The sequence below is a fragment of the Erythrolamprus reginae genome, chromosome 10, assembly GCF_031021105.1.
Source record: "Erythrolamprus reginae isolate rEryReg1 chromosome 10, rEryReg1.hap1, whole genome shotgun sequence".
Lineage (NCBI taxonomy): Eukaryota > Metazoa > Chordata > Lepidosauria > Squamata > Dipsadidae > Erythrolamprus > Erythrolamprus reginae.
Window position 1 is genome coordinate 37,668,185 of NC_091959.1, and position 14,334 is coordinate 37,682,518.

Sequence of the window (14,334 nt, forward strand, 5' to 3'; positions counted from 1 at the left end):
GGAATACAATTTCAAGGTCATTACATTAGGCCTACTGCCCTGTCTCTGAAAATCAGAGGGATATCTATGCTGCTGTCAGATCTACCATTGTGTCCTGCCATTCTATTGGAAGGAGATAGGGGCTGGCATGCTTGGGAATTAGGGAGGGCAGAACCCCTTCCCAATTTGGAGACAGGGCAGGCTCCCTCCCAGACTGGTTCAAGACTGGTTTCAAGGCCCTCATAACCTGACAATGGCCTGTTATCTGCCTCACACCTCAGTGTTCTCAAAATGTCAACATCTTAGTTCTGCCCGAATTATGGTTTGATTGTGTTGTGGTTGGCTCTGGGACAGATTCTGCAACAGGAAATTTCAGGGGAATTCTCGGGTTCATAGAGATGTGTGTTATTGCCAGAAGATTCTGATAGTGAAGATTCATTGCCAAGGTCAGAGAGTGGGGGAGGGGAATCAGATGGAGAGATGGGTGCAGCCAGCCCATCAGTTAATGCTCCCATTAGTGAGACGTCAGACTCAGAGGAGGATCTGCTGGTAGATGCCCATGTGCGCAGGCTCATGACAAGAAGGGAGCAGCTGCGCAGGTATCGTCGAAGATAAGGGAGAACACCTCTTGCTGAGGCTATAAGGTTAATGGGTTTGGTGATAAATGACGGGTGTTGGGGACTGCAGTATGGCCATTTATCTTGTTTGGAGAAAGATCATTGCTAAGGTTTGGATTCTTCCAGGACTTCTACTGACTTTTTGGACACTTCAGTTAACTATCTCTTGTGGACTCATAGAAGGGGACAGCTGTGAGGATTCACAACTGCCTTAATTGCTCTCTTTTGTTTTTGCTTTTGGCCGCATTCCAGGACTGTTATCTGCGTGAGAGAAATTTGGCTCTTTTTAAAAGTGTGTGCTTTTCAAACTGTTTCGGATAAACTATTCCCATTTTTCTTCTGTGCTGGTGTGCGTGTGTTTAAATTTGCATTCCTAACTCACTGGGGGGCTATTAGTGAAGAGCCCGGCATAACAGATTGTATGTGTGAATGGATGATTGCATTGTTAGTCTAAGGGTTTTTGTAGTTGTTATAATTGATTGACCAGTTTAAATTGGGTTTTATTGCTTAATATTTGACATTTTAGTGTATTATTTTATTGTTGAAAGTCCCATGGGATTGGGCGGCATATAAAACAAACCATCTTCTAAGTTTTACATTGGCTGCCAGTGGACTGGTCAGAATTATTATTATTATTATTTATTAGATTTGTATGCCAGTGAACTGGTCAGAATGGGTTGGATATGGGGAAATGAAAGAATTTCTTTATGCTTTGCGTGGGATTTTCACATTCCACCTGACATTTACTGCAACCACTTTGCATTCAACTCAAGGGATTCAAGGGATTCAACTTTACGGAGGGACCACCTGGGACAGGTCCTTACAGCTGCAGTCTAAGTAATCTCCATTTGGGATTTCTTGCTTCCATAGACTTGGGGCAGCTCACAACAAGACAAATCTAATAATTTAAAAACATTTAAAATCCCCGTTATTAAAGCAGACATACACACAAACATACCATACATGAATTGTATAGGCCTGGGGGAGATGTCTCAATTCCCCCATGCCTGATGGCAGAGGTGGGTTTTAAGGAGTTTACGAAAGGCAAGGAGGGTGGGGGCACTTCTAATCTCAGGGGGGAGCTGGTTCCAGAGGGTCGGGGCCGCCACAGAGAAGGCTCTTCCCCTGGGACCCACCAAACGACATTGTTTAGTCGACAGGGCCCAGAGAAGGCCAACTCTGTGGGACCTAATCAGTCACTGGGATTCGTGCAGCAGAAGGCAGTCCCGGAGATATTCTGGCCCGATGCCATGAAGGGCTTTATAGGTCATAACCAACACTTTGAATTGTGACCAGAAATTGATCGGCAACCAATGCAGACTGCGGAGTGTTGGTGAAACATGGGCATAATTTGGGAAGCCCATGATTGCTCTCGTAGCTGCATTCTGCACGATCTGAAGTTTCCGAACACTCTTCAAAGGTAGCCCCATGTAGAGAGCATTACAGTAGTCGAATCTCGAGGTGATGAGGGCATGAGTGACTGTGAGCAGTGAGTCCCGGTCCAGATAGGGCCGCAACTGGTGCACCAGGCGAACCTGGCCAAACGTCCCCCTCACCACAGCTGAAAGACGGTTCTCTAATGTGAGCTGTGGATCGAGTCCGCCCAAGTGGCGGACTCTCTCTGAGGGGGTCAATAATTCCCCCCCCCCAGGGTAATGGATGGACAGATGGGATTGTCCTTAAGAGGCAGAACCCACAGCTACTCTATCTTATCCGGGTTGAGTTTGAGTCTGTTGACACCCATCCAGACCCCAACAGCTTCCAGGCACCGGAACATCACTTCCACTGCTTCGTTGACTGGACATGGGGTGGAGATTGCCAGGGAAAGAGTCTGGATTCAAGTAGGGATTTTTTTTCTGCACCCACAATTTACAAAAGGGAGGGAGGGAGAGAGAGAAAAACCCCTGATTAACTCAACTCTCAAATCCTTTTAAAAATAACCACAGAGACACACGGAAATAGAGGGTGCGTGCATTTCATTCAAATTCATATCCAAGTCCCTCCTGTTTGTTTATCGTTCATATTAGAAATGTGGGCGTTAGGAAGCTGAAGCATTTAATTAAATTAATTTAACAAATCATTAATGGAGAGTGGTGATAACACCAATGCGTCAACATCTTTGGAAAACACCTCTGTCAGAAAGCACAACAGCTCAGAACAAACAAAGTACTTCTAAAATATAATGTGTTTTTTTTAAAAATCCCAGAATTAAATGTACAGGCATGACTGTTTCCAACATTAATTACCACTGAGATCAGTACTATGTATTTCTAATTCCATAGAGGCAGTCTGAAATTTGCTTATAATTAAGGAAAACTACCAAGTATGGACGGGAAGGTTCCAGATGGGACATTGGTTGGTAGCTGTTCTGCCAGTGTGTCTCAACCGCCTGTAATTACAGGGTAATTAGTCCAGGAAGACACATACCACACGATAAAAGGAAAACCCAAAAGTCTTTATAAACAGAAAAACAGAAACAGCTCCCTGTTTAAATGTCAAAGGGATTTTCTAGTACACACAAGGCACAGGTGAAATGCAATCCAATTTCTCATCTAATAACTGGGAAATTGAGTCCAATTCTAAAGTCCAGAGAGTCCACACACAATCTTGAACAGCAAAAACCACGATCTTGACAAAACAATGAATCAGATAAACTGCCATGAGGCTAAAACACCAGGCTGCTCTTTTATCTGTAGCACTAATTACAGCAGCCCCACCCAACCACAGGTGGCCTCATTTATCTCCTGTAATAATCCTTCAGTTGTTGCCTCCTATGTATCACTCAACGCATGCATGGATATGTCATAACTTCTTGTTCCGAATCCAGGGATGATATGGATGATGGATCTACTCTTGGGCTGTCTGCCAAACTCCCCTCTTCCCTGTCACTCACACTTCCTTGGTCAGAGGAGGCTTCGTCGGCAGATTCCATCGGGAGCAAAACAGGCCTGTGGCTTGTGGATGTTTCCCCCACATCCACTTCCACATTCCTTGGGGCAGGAGCTGGGCCAGAGCCAACCACAACAGTAGCCAAGAGTTAGAGTGCTCTTCATCTGTAGTTGATGGTCAGCTGAATTCTTAATTACTAAATTAGCATCAAGGGAAGATCTACCCATTCTAAAGTAACTTCTGAGAGAGGGGCTAGAGCAGACCTGGGCAAGGGGCAGCCTGCGGCCCGTATCCGGCCCACCTGCTGTCTGTGATCGGCCCACCCACTATCTCTGACCAGTCCGCGGAGGTCAGGGTCCGCTCCAGTGTGAGGATGAAAGAGCTCACCGCGTCTGCTGGGACTCCTCCGGTTCCTGGTTTCCTGATGAACCATGAGGAAAGCAGGAACCGGAGGAGTCCCGGCAGATGTGGTGAGCTCTTTCATCCTCGCACTGGAGCGGACCCCGACCTGCTATCGAGAGCGGGTGAGCACAGAAACCATGCAAACACTCCAGCGCCGTGACTATGGTGCACCGTGTTGCCGTAAAACAAACAATTAGGGGTCTGTAAAGTGGGTCTGGGGGTTTAGGTCAGGCCATGGTCTGGTCCTCTAAAACCATCCCAATTTCTCATGCAGCCCCATGGCAAAATTAATTGCCCACCCCTGGGCTAGAGGAAGAGGGAGAGAGAGGGAGGGAGGGAGGGGGGAAGGGGAGGAGAGGGAAGGAGGGGAGGGCAGGTGAGGGAGGGGGAGAGAGAAGGAGTGGGGAGAGGGAGGGAGAGACCTACTGCAAACATCAGAAGTCAGGCTCAGATCAAAACAGTTGTTAATTTAGGACCAATCACTTGAGAAGCATATTTATTTATTTATTTATTTATTTATTTATTTATTTATTTATTACTTAGATTTGTATGCCGCCCCTCTCCGAAGACTCGGGGCGGCTCACAACATGTGGAAACAAATCATAAATAATCTGACAATTTAAAATATTTAAAGATTTAAGAAAGACCCCATATACTAACAGACATACACACAAGCATACCATATATAAATTAAACATGCCCAGGGGGAGATGTTTCAGTTCCCCCATGCCTGACAGCTATATGCAGTGGTAGGCCTGACCCTGAACGGTGGGGAATGCAGTTCCGGTGGTGGCAATGTACCGCGTAGGCTAGTTCTGGTGGCGCCGCCAGGCGTGCACGCGTATGCACGCCAAACGGGGCTTCCCAAGACCTCCACCTGCCCTGCCCTGCTGCGAAGGCTGCCTTCCCCCGCTGCAAGCCCCTCACTCACCTGCCATGCCAGCTCCCCACCACCACCTGTGCTACCGCCATTGCCCCGCTGCCCTGGCTCGTGCCAGCTCCGTCCATGCTCATGCCGGCTCCTCCACTACCCACACTACCGCAGTTCTCCCCACCGCCCACTCTCGCTGGCTTCCCCCGCCAACCGCACTCTTGCTGGCTCCGCCCACCACCCGTGCTCGTGCTGGCTCTCCCCACACTGCCCATGCTACCGCTGTTTGCCCCGCCACCCGGGCTCGCGCCAACTCTGCCCATGCTCATGCCAGCTCCCCCACCACCACAGCCATGTTGGGAGAATGGGGATCATGCATGCATATATGGAGGGTACACATGGAATTATGCTTTATGCTTATTATTCATGCTTCCCCCATGCTCCCCCCTTTTGGCACACAAACCAAAAAAGGTTCACCGTCACTGCTTTAACATTTAACTTTCTCTTAAATGTTACTTTTTCATTACCTTTTTCATTACCTACATTTTTCATTTCATTACTCATAAATTTATCATTTACAATTTTCATTCATTCCTGGTGTTGGGCTGCAGTAAATGGAATTGTTAAACAAAATATCCCAGTGGTCCTGCATCTTTCCCCACCAAAACTGGGTGAAAGCATCAGGATTAATTCCAGGCAACTTTCAGTCCCGTTTGGGGTATAATTGTCTGATGGTGACTTCCCACCTCAGCCAGGTTTGAGTTGTATTGAGGTAAACATTATGTTTAACCACAAACAGAAGGGAAGTTGAAGTTCACGCATCGCCACGTCGAATTAACTGGATGCACAATCATCAATTACACAGTTAGTTTGTAATTCATTTTCTTCACATTGTAAAGCTAATTAAGGACTGTATTTTTTTTTCCTGGTGAACTCTATAATCGCTCTAGCTCGTGCTAACCCAAAGCATAATTTCATTCTTGGCCGACTGCAAGCACTCGATCAGCATTAAATGTTTACGGCGTTCCGTGGGTTGTGACAACAGCTTGAACTATAAAATTAGTGGCTGAGGGCATCTGGTTATTGGTGATCCAAAGACTCAACAATTTTCTTCAAGGAAGGAAATGAATTTCCTGGAAGGTAAGAAGTTCATGGAACACCACTTTTAATTCAGCCATTGGAACAAATGGAGTTCTTTTTAGGGGTTCAAAAAGTAATAAAAATTGCCAATTTGGGTACCATCTAAATAAGAGCCACGGTGGCACAGTGGTTAGAGCGCAGTACTGCAGGCTACTTCTGCTGATCACCAGCTGCCAGCAGTTTGGCAGATCGAATCTCACCAGGCTCAAGGCTGAGTCAGCCATCCATCCTTCCCTGGTGGGTAAAATGAGGACCCAGATTGTTGAGGGCAATATATGCTGACTCTGTAAACTGCTTAGAGAGGGCTGTAAAATACTATGAAGCAGTATATAAATCCTCCCCAAAACTTAAGGTTTGTTTTATACTCTGGTGTGTCTAATATTTCGAAAAATACAGTATACAGCGATCCCTCGATTTTCGCGATCTCGTTCTTCGCGAAACGCTATATCGCGATTTTTCCACCCGATGACGTCACTCTCTTCCTTCCTTTCTCATCTTTCTTTCTCTCTCTCTTTCTCTATCTTGCTTCTGCCCCTCTCACACTCTCTTCCTCCCTCCCTCATCTCTTTCTTTCCTTCTCTCTCTTTCTCTATCTCTCCCCCTCTTGCTGGCGGGCGGCGGGCGGATCAGCGAGGAGCCGGGGTTTCCCCTTTGCGTGGGCGGCGGGGAAACCCCGATCTTCGTCTGCTCGCTGCTGCTGCAGGCAGGCAGGCGGGCGGACAAGCGGCGGGCGGACAAGCGAGGCGGCGGACAAGCGAGGCGGCGGACAAGCGAGGCGGCGGACAAGCGGTGGGCGGACAAGCGGCGGGCAGGCAAGCGGCGGACAAGCGGCGGGCGGACAAGCGGTGGGCAGGCAGGCGGCGGACAAGCGGCGGGCGGACAAGCGGCGGACAAGCGGCGGGCGGACAAGCGGCGGGCGGACAAGCGGCGGGCGGACAAGCGGCGGGCGCGGCAGCAGCGAGAAGCCGAAGATCGGGGTTTCCCCTTTGCGGGGCGGCGGGGAAACCCGGATCTTCGGCTCCTCGCTGCTGCGGCGCTGCCGAGCAGATCAGCTGCTGGGCGGCGGAAGGAACCTTCCCTGGGTCTTCCCAGGTGCGGAAGTAAAAACACCATCTGCGCATGCGTGGCCATGGAAAAAAGGGCACGCATGCGCAGATGGTGTTTTTACTTCCGCACCACTATATTGCGAAAAATCGAGTATCGCGAGGGGTCTTGGAACGTAACCCTTGCGATACTCGAGGGATCACTGTATATCCATATATCTATATCTATATCTATATGCCTGTCTGTCTGTCTTTCTTTCTTTCTTTCACCCAGATAGGACAAAGTGAAGTTTTCTAACAGGCTTTGTCAAATTCAGTCCAGTACAAAGTTGCCCAATTATTTCAGCTAGCTAACTGTTCTGCTGGGCTCTCTGGTAGGAGCCTCCCGAAAATTCAAGGGTACAAATTTCAGACACACACACATTTGAAAATTCAAAACAATGTTCTTTATCACAAATTTCAAAATAAACTAAGCACTCTTTTTGTATTGCAAAGAACACTCGTCCCAAAACAACCGGGTAGTCTGTACAATTTCCCTTAAGCAGTCATTAAGTACTTAGCCAGCAGCTGTGAAGAAACTTCACACCCCTTCTTCTTCCAACAAAGTGACACACACACACACATGTTGCTCTGCTTTGGTTTCAAAGGTGTGAAAAATCAACAAAGTCCAGAAAACAGCAACATAGGATTCCTGAAGAACTGCGATCAGATACTCTTCCACAACGGCCAAACCCACACATTGCTATTTATACCAGCAGCCCTAATTACTGGAGCCCCACCCAAACACAGGTGGCCTCTCATGTCTCCTGTAATATGTCCTTACTTGGTCTCTTCTACGCATAATTCTGCGCTTGCGTGGGTCCAAGATGTCTTCATCTGAATCAATGGAAGATAATGGAGATTGACTGCCTGGGCTGTGTGCCAAGCCCCCCTCTTCCAAGTCACTCCCACCTTCTTCTTCGTCCGAGGAAACTAAACTCTGAACTGACTCTGTCGGCAATAACACAGGCCTGTGACATGTTGAAGTTTCCCCTGCATCCACCTCCACATTCCTCGGGGCAGGAGCTGCGCCAGAGCCAACCACAACAATATCTATATCTATATGTCTGTCTGTCTGTCTGTCTTTCTTTCTTTCTTTCACCCAGATAGGACAAAGTGAAGTTTTCTAACAGGCTTTGTCAAATTCAGTCCAGTACAAAGTTGCCCAATTATTTCAGCTAGCTAACTAATGGAAAATTTGGGGGCCTTATTTGGTTGACTTCAACCCTGCTCAGAAAAATCTAATTTAACCCCTGGGATCATTGTTCAAAGTTGACTTAACTCACCAAATTGTTACAAACAAGAAGCAGAAGAAATTGATGTCATATGTTTAATTCGTTCTGCTATTTTTATATTTCTAAGCAGTTTTTTTTAAAAAAATATTCTTTGATATCTATATTACAAATGAATGAGCTGGAAAGGACCTTGGAGGACTTCTAGTCCAGCTCCTTGCTCAAGCAGGAGACCCTATACCATGTCAGACAAGTGACTGTCCATCCTCATCTTAAAAACCTCCATCATGGAGCACCTACGATTTCTAGTGGCAAGCTGTTCCACTGATTAATTCAATTCAATTCAATTTATTGGATTTATATGCCGCCCCTCTCCGAAAACTTGATTAATCATTCTCATTGTTGGAAAGTTTCTCTTTCATTCCATGTTGCTTCTCTCCTTGATTAGTTTCCATCCGTTGCTTCTTGTCCTGCCTTCGGGTGCTTCGGAAAATAGATTGACCCTCTCTTCTTTGGGGCAAATTCAAATACTAGAATGCTGCTATCATGTCACCCCTAATTCTTCTCTTCTTTAGACTAGCCAGACCCAAATCCTGCAGCGATTCTTTGTATGTTTTAGTCTTCGGGCCTTTGATCATCTTAGTTGCTCTTCTCTGAACTTTTTCCAAAGTCTCCATCTCTTTCGTTGTATGGTGACTGTTCTGTCGGGCTCTCTGGTATGAGCCTCCCGAAAATTCAAGGGTACAAATTTCAGACACACACACATTTGAAAATTCAAAACAATGTTCTTTACCACAAAAATTCAAAAGAAAAAAGCACCCTTTTTGTATTGCAAAGAGCACTCGTCCCAAAACAACCTTGTAGGCTGTACAATTCCCTTAATCAGTCCTTAAGTACTTAGCTATCAGCTGTGAAGGAACATCACAGCCCTCCTTCTTCCAACGAAGTGAGACACACACACTTTGCTCTGCTTTGGTTTCAAAGGCGTGAAAAATCAACAAAGTCCGGAAAACAGCAAAACACAGTCCTGAAGAACTGTGATCAGATAATCTTCCACAACGGCCAAACCAACATGCTGCTATTTGTATCTGCAGCTCTAATTCCTAGAGCCCCACGCAAACACAGGTGGCCTCTCTTATCTCCTGTAATATGTCCTCAATTGGTCTCTTCTACGCATAACTCTGTGCCTGCGTGGGTCCAAGAGTTCCGCATCCGAATCGACCGAAGATAATGGAGATTGGCTTCCTGGGCTGTGTGCCAAGCCCCCCTCTTCCAAATCACTCCCACCTTCTTCGTTCGAGGAAACTGAACTACCTGCCTCTGGCAGCAATAAAACAGGCCTATGACGTGTTGATGTTTCCCCTGCATCCACCTCCACATTCCTTGGGGCAGGAGCTGGGCCAGAGCCAACCACAACAGTGACCAGTATTGGTTACAATGTTCTAACCGTGGTCTTTTTGGTGGATATTAAGCCCCTGTTTTAAACGTTGGGAACTCTATGGTACTGTAGACCAGTGTTTTTCAACCAGTGTGCCGCAGCATACCAGTGTGCTGCGAGACATGGTCAGGTGTGCCGCAAAGAAGGAAGCTCAGGTTCCGGTATCGCAACTTTTTGCTGAGGGCGCGAAGAGCAAAAAGTTACGAGACCGAAAGCTGAGCTTCCTTCTTTGCGCCTTCCAAGTTTTCAGACAGATGCAGTGCCCCACCCGGCTGGAGCTTCCCTGGCGGTGGCGGCAGGTGAGCTTTGGGGCCCGGCAGGAGGGCGCCGGCAGCGGGAGGGCGCCGCCAGCAGCGGCACTGGGCAGCAGTTGCGGGATGGCGGCTGCAAGCAGTCAGCAGTCAGCAACAGCATACACCATGCCGGCAACAGGAGCTCCAGGGTGGAGGCACCGATGACGGCGGCTGGACGTGTTGCTGCCAGCATGTACAGTGTCCAGCAACACGTCCAGCCGCCATTGGTACCTCCGCCCTGGAGCTCCCAATTAGATTAACACTAAGATTAAAAGATAAAGAGGACTTGTATTACAACACTTGAGAGACGTTTTTTTAGATGGTTAGAAAATGATTATAAATAAAGAAGTTGGAATATAACTGAATGATGTAATCCATATGCACCACTTGAAAAGAGGAGGGGATAAATTTGAACAAGCAACAGCTAAAAGAAATAGATTAAAGGAATATATATGGAATGAAATATGAAAAAGTAAGACTGGTTAAAAGAATTTTCCCAGAAAAATGAGGAAAGTACAGCAAAGGAAGAAGGAGGGGAAGAGAGGAATAAGAATAAGAGGAATAAGAAAGAAAGAGGACGAGGAGGAAAGAAGAGATGAGAAGAGTGAGGGCAGGAGGGGAAGTAAAGAAGAGAAGAAGGCAAAAGGGAGGGGAGGTAGGTTTAGAAAGAGAAAGATGAAGGGAAGAAGAAAGAAAGAAAGAAGGGCTGTACGAGATGGGAAGGGAGGATGGCAAAAAAAAAAGCAACCTTGAATGAACAAAGCAATAAGATAAATATACTGTATAAAGATTTTGTAAAAGAATGAAATGAGAAATGAGATGACAAATATGTGAAAATGCCTGTATGAAAAGAAAAAAAACCTTTTAAAAAAAATTCCATTGCCATCACATGATTTAAGGCAAATCATGATGAAAGATGATTTATCATCTTTCAGCAGCCTTCCTCAATGATGAAATATCAGAGAGAGAGTAAGAGAAAGAGAGGAAGAGAGAGAGAAATAGAGAAAGAAGAAAAGAGAGAAAGAGGAAGAGGGAGAGAAGGAGAGAAAGAAAGAAAGAAAGAAAGAAAGAAAGAAAGAAAGAAAGAAAGAAAAAAGAAAGAAATGGGGAGGAAATCATCCTTATGGAAGATGACACAAAACAAAAAAATTTCCAGGCTCGGGTTCTTACCAGTAATACCCAAGGTATGCCCATGTCACACCAACACTCCGCAGTCTGCATTGGTTGCCGATCAATTTCCGGTCACAATTCAAAGTGTTGGTTATGACCTATAAAGCCCTTCATGGCATCGGATCAGAGACCGCCTTCTGCTGCACGAATCCCAGTGACCGGTTAGGTCCCACAGAGTTGGCCTTCTCCGGGTCCTGTCGATGAAACAATGCCATTTGGCAGGACCCAGGGGCAGAGCCTTCTCTGTGGCAGCGCCCAACCCTCTGGAACCAGCTCCCTCCGGAGATTAGGATTGCCCCCACCCTCCTTGCCTTTCGCAAACTTCTTAAAACTCACCTCTGCCGTCAGGCATGGGGGAATTGAGACATTTCCTCCTGGCTTATATAATTTTATGTATGGTATGCTTGTGTGTATGTCTTTTTTTAAATAATGGCTTTTTAGATATTTTTAAATATTAGATTTGTTTATTATATACTGTTTTATTATTGTTGTGAGCTGCCCCGAGTCTATGGAGAGCGGCGGCATAAAAATGTAATTAAAAATAATAATAATAATAATAATAATAATAATAATAATAATAATAAGAAGAAGAAGAAGAAGAAGAGAAGAAGAGAAGAAGAAGAAGAAAATGGTTCTTAAGAAGAGGCAGAAAAAAATCTTGAAAACCCAGTTCTTATCTAGAAAAGTTCTTAAGTAGAGGCGTTCTTAAGGAGAGGTACCACTGTATTTGTAGCTTGAACTGTGGAGTCTTTGATGCTATTCTGGCAGATGCTTCATGACACAATTGGTTACGGTAATAACATGTCTACAAGAAAACAACCAAGCTCAAAAAGTACAAAGGACCTACAGTTCTCCTCTTCCTCCTCTTCCTCTCTCCTCCTCCCTCCAACCTCAATCTCTTCTAGCACTTGTTATCTTCCATAGTTAGGTAATGTTATATCTGCAAGGGGAAAGAAAACCACGAGAACATCAAGGACCACATACTATCGTGGTTCCCAAAAAAATAAAACCCTGTCTTTTTTTTTTTTTTAACCCTGAAATAAGTGTTTGACCTGATTGGGCTTATTATCAGGGGATCTCTTCTTTTGGGAAAATGGGGTACTACTACTATGAGCCGGGGTGGCGCAGCAGGTAGAGTGCTGGACTGCAGGCCACTGAAGCTGACTGTAGATCTGAAGGTCAGCGGTTCAAATCTCATCACTGGCTCAAGGTTGACTCAGCCTTCCATCCTTCCGAGGTGGGTCAAATGAGGACCCGGATTATGGGGGCAATAGGCTGGCTCTGTTCAAAAGTGCTACTGCTAACATGTTGTAAGCTGCCCTGAGTCTAAGGAGAAGGGCGGCATAAAAATTGAATGAATGAATGAATGAATGAATGAATGAATGAATAAATAAATAAATAAATAAATTTCGCAAACTCCTTAAAACCCACCTCTGCCGTCAGGCATGGAGGAATTGAGACATCTCCCCCTAGCTTATATAGTTTTATGTATGGTATGCTTGTGTTGTATGTTTTAAATTAATGGGTTTTTAGATGTTTTTAATATTAGATTTGTTCATTGTACACTGTTTTACTATTGTTGTGAGCTGCCCCGAGTCTGTGGAGAGGGGTGGCATACAAATCTAAATAATAATAATAATAATAATAATAATAATAATAATAATAATAATAATAATAATAATAATAATAATGCTATTACAACTACTTTCTAGCAACTGGAAATACCACCTAATTTGGTAATGAAACATTTGCAAGAAAACCACAAAGCTCAAAGAGCACCAAATGTGAGTACTACCAGTCTTGTAGACAGTAATGGGCAGCCACACTGTGGGTGTGGCTTAATGGTCATGTGACTGGGTAGGAGTGGCTTGTCAGTCATGTGACCTGCTGGGAGTGGTTTGAACGACCATCACCGTTCAAGTGAACTGTTAAGTCCTCGACTTACAACTTTACCAGTGTCGCTCGCTGGGGTGACAATTTGCTTCGCGTTTCCCGCGCTCTCCTTCCTGGGTCGCCCCCCCCCCCACTCAGGATGGGTAGCTAGGCGAACGGGTGTTGCCAGAAGCATAAATGCTGCCGGCACCGCTTCCACCCACACCTTCTGCTTGCACCTCAGGCGGGAGATGGACGCATGAGGCTGGTGGGGAGCAAGGCAGGAGGGAGGGAAGCTCGTCCGAGTCCAGGAAGGAAGGAAAGAGGAAAAAAGCAAGGAGCGCAGACGCAGCACCAGGGGAAACAAAGGAGAGCTGAGCCGAGACCAGTAATCCAGGAAGTGACAGCTGCCGATCAGCTGGAGCTGTGCATGCATCTTCATTTCTGCCAGTGGAACTGCGCTCCACCCCATCGTGCCTACTGCCCACCGCTGCTTGTAGACAACAAAGACCTGTGCTTGAAGAAAGTTTGGTTTGATGATGGTGGCAAAGATAAACATTTGTATCGGAGAAGCTTTTAAGAAACATGATGTGTCCTTTCAGCGGCAAGGAGGAATGAGTAGTAGTTCTAAGACAAGCAGATGTCGTATATCTTTCATCTTCCCAATCAACTTTGAGAGCGGTTTTCAGATGCTTCCGATTCAAAGAGATTTAGAATCTGTGCCGAAGCAGCTAATATATGCACAATTCACTCTCCTGGACAGTTAATTTATTTGTAGCTGCCATCGGCCTTACATAAAAATAGACTATCTGGGCTTGGATGAGCTTTTATGGGTTTTGGGGTAGAAGAGGAGAAAATGTGTGATACAAATTGGCAACAGTTCAGCAGAGCATCTAAGCCAGTGGTGAGTTCTAAATGAATGTGCTAATACATGGCCCTGAGCGAACCAGCAGCAAAAGGATCCACAACCCACTCCTGTTCTTATCTCTTTCTCAGAGTGACCAGTACAATAACATCTTCACACCTGAAGATTGGCTGAATCCACCATCAAACCTTGGGAGAGGTCTTTAATTTCCTTTATTCTGTATGCCCCGAGGGACCTCATAGCTTGCCTTGTCTTTTGCCCTGCTATCACCTGTTATTCATTCATTCATTCATTCATTCATTCATTCATTCATTCATTCATTCATTCATTTGGACTTGTATGCCCACCCAACTCCAAAGGACTCTGGGTGGCTCACAACCAAGCACACATAAAACCCCCTATAAACAATTGAAAGTACAGTGGTACCTCAAGATACGAACCCCTCGTCTTACAAACAACTCGTGATACGAACCCGGGGTTCAGA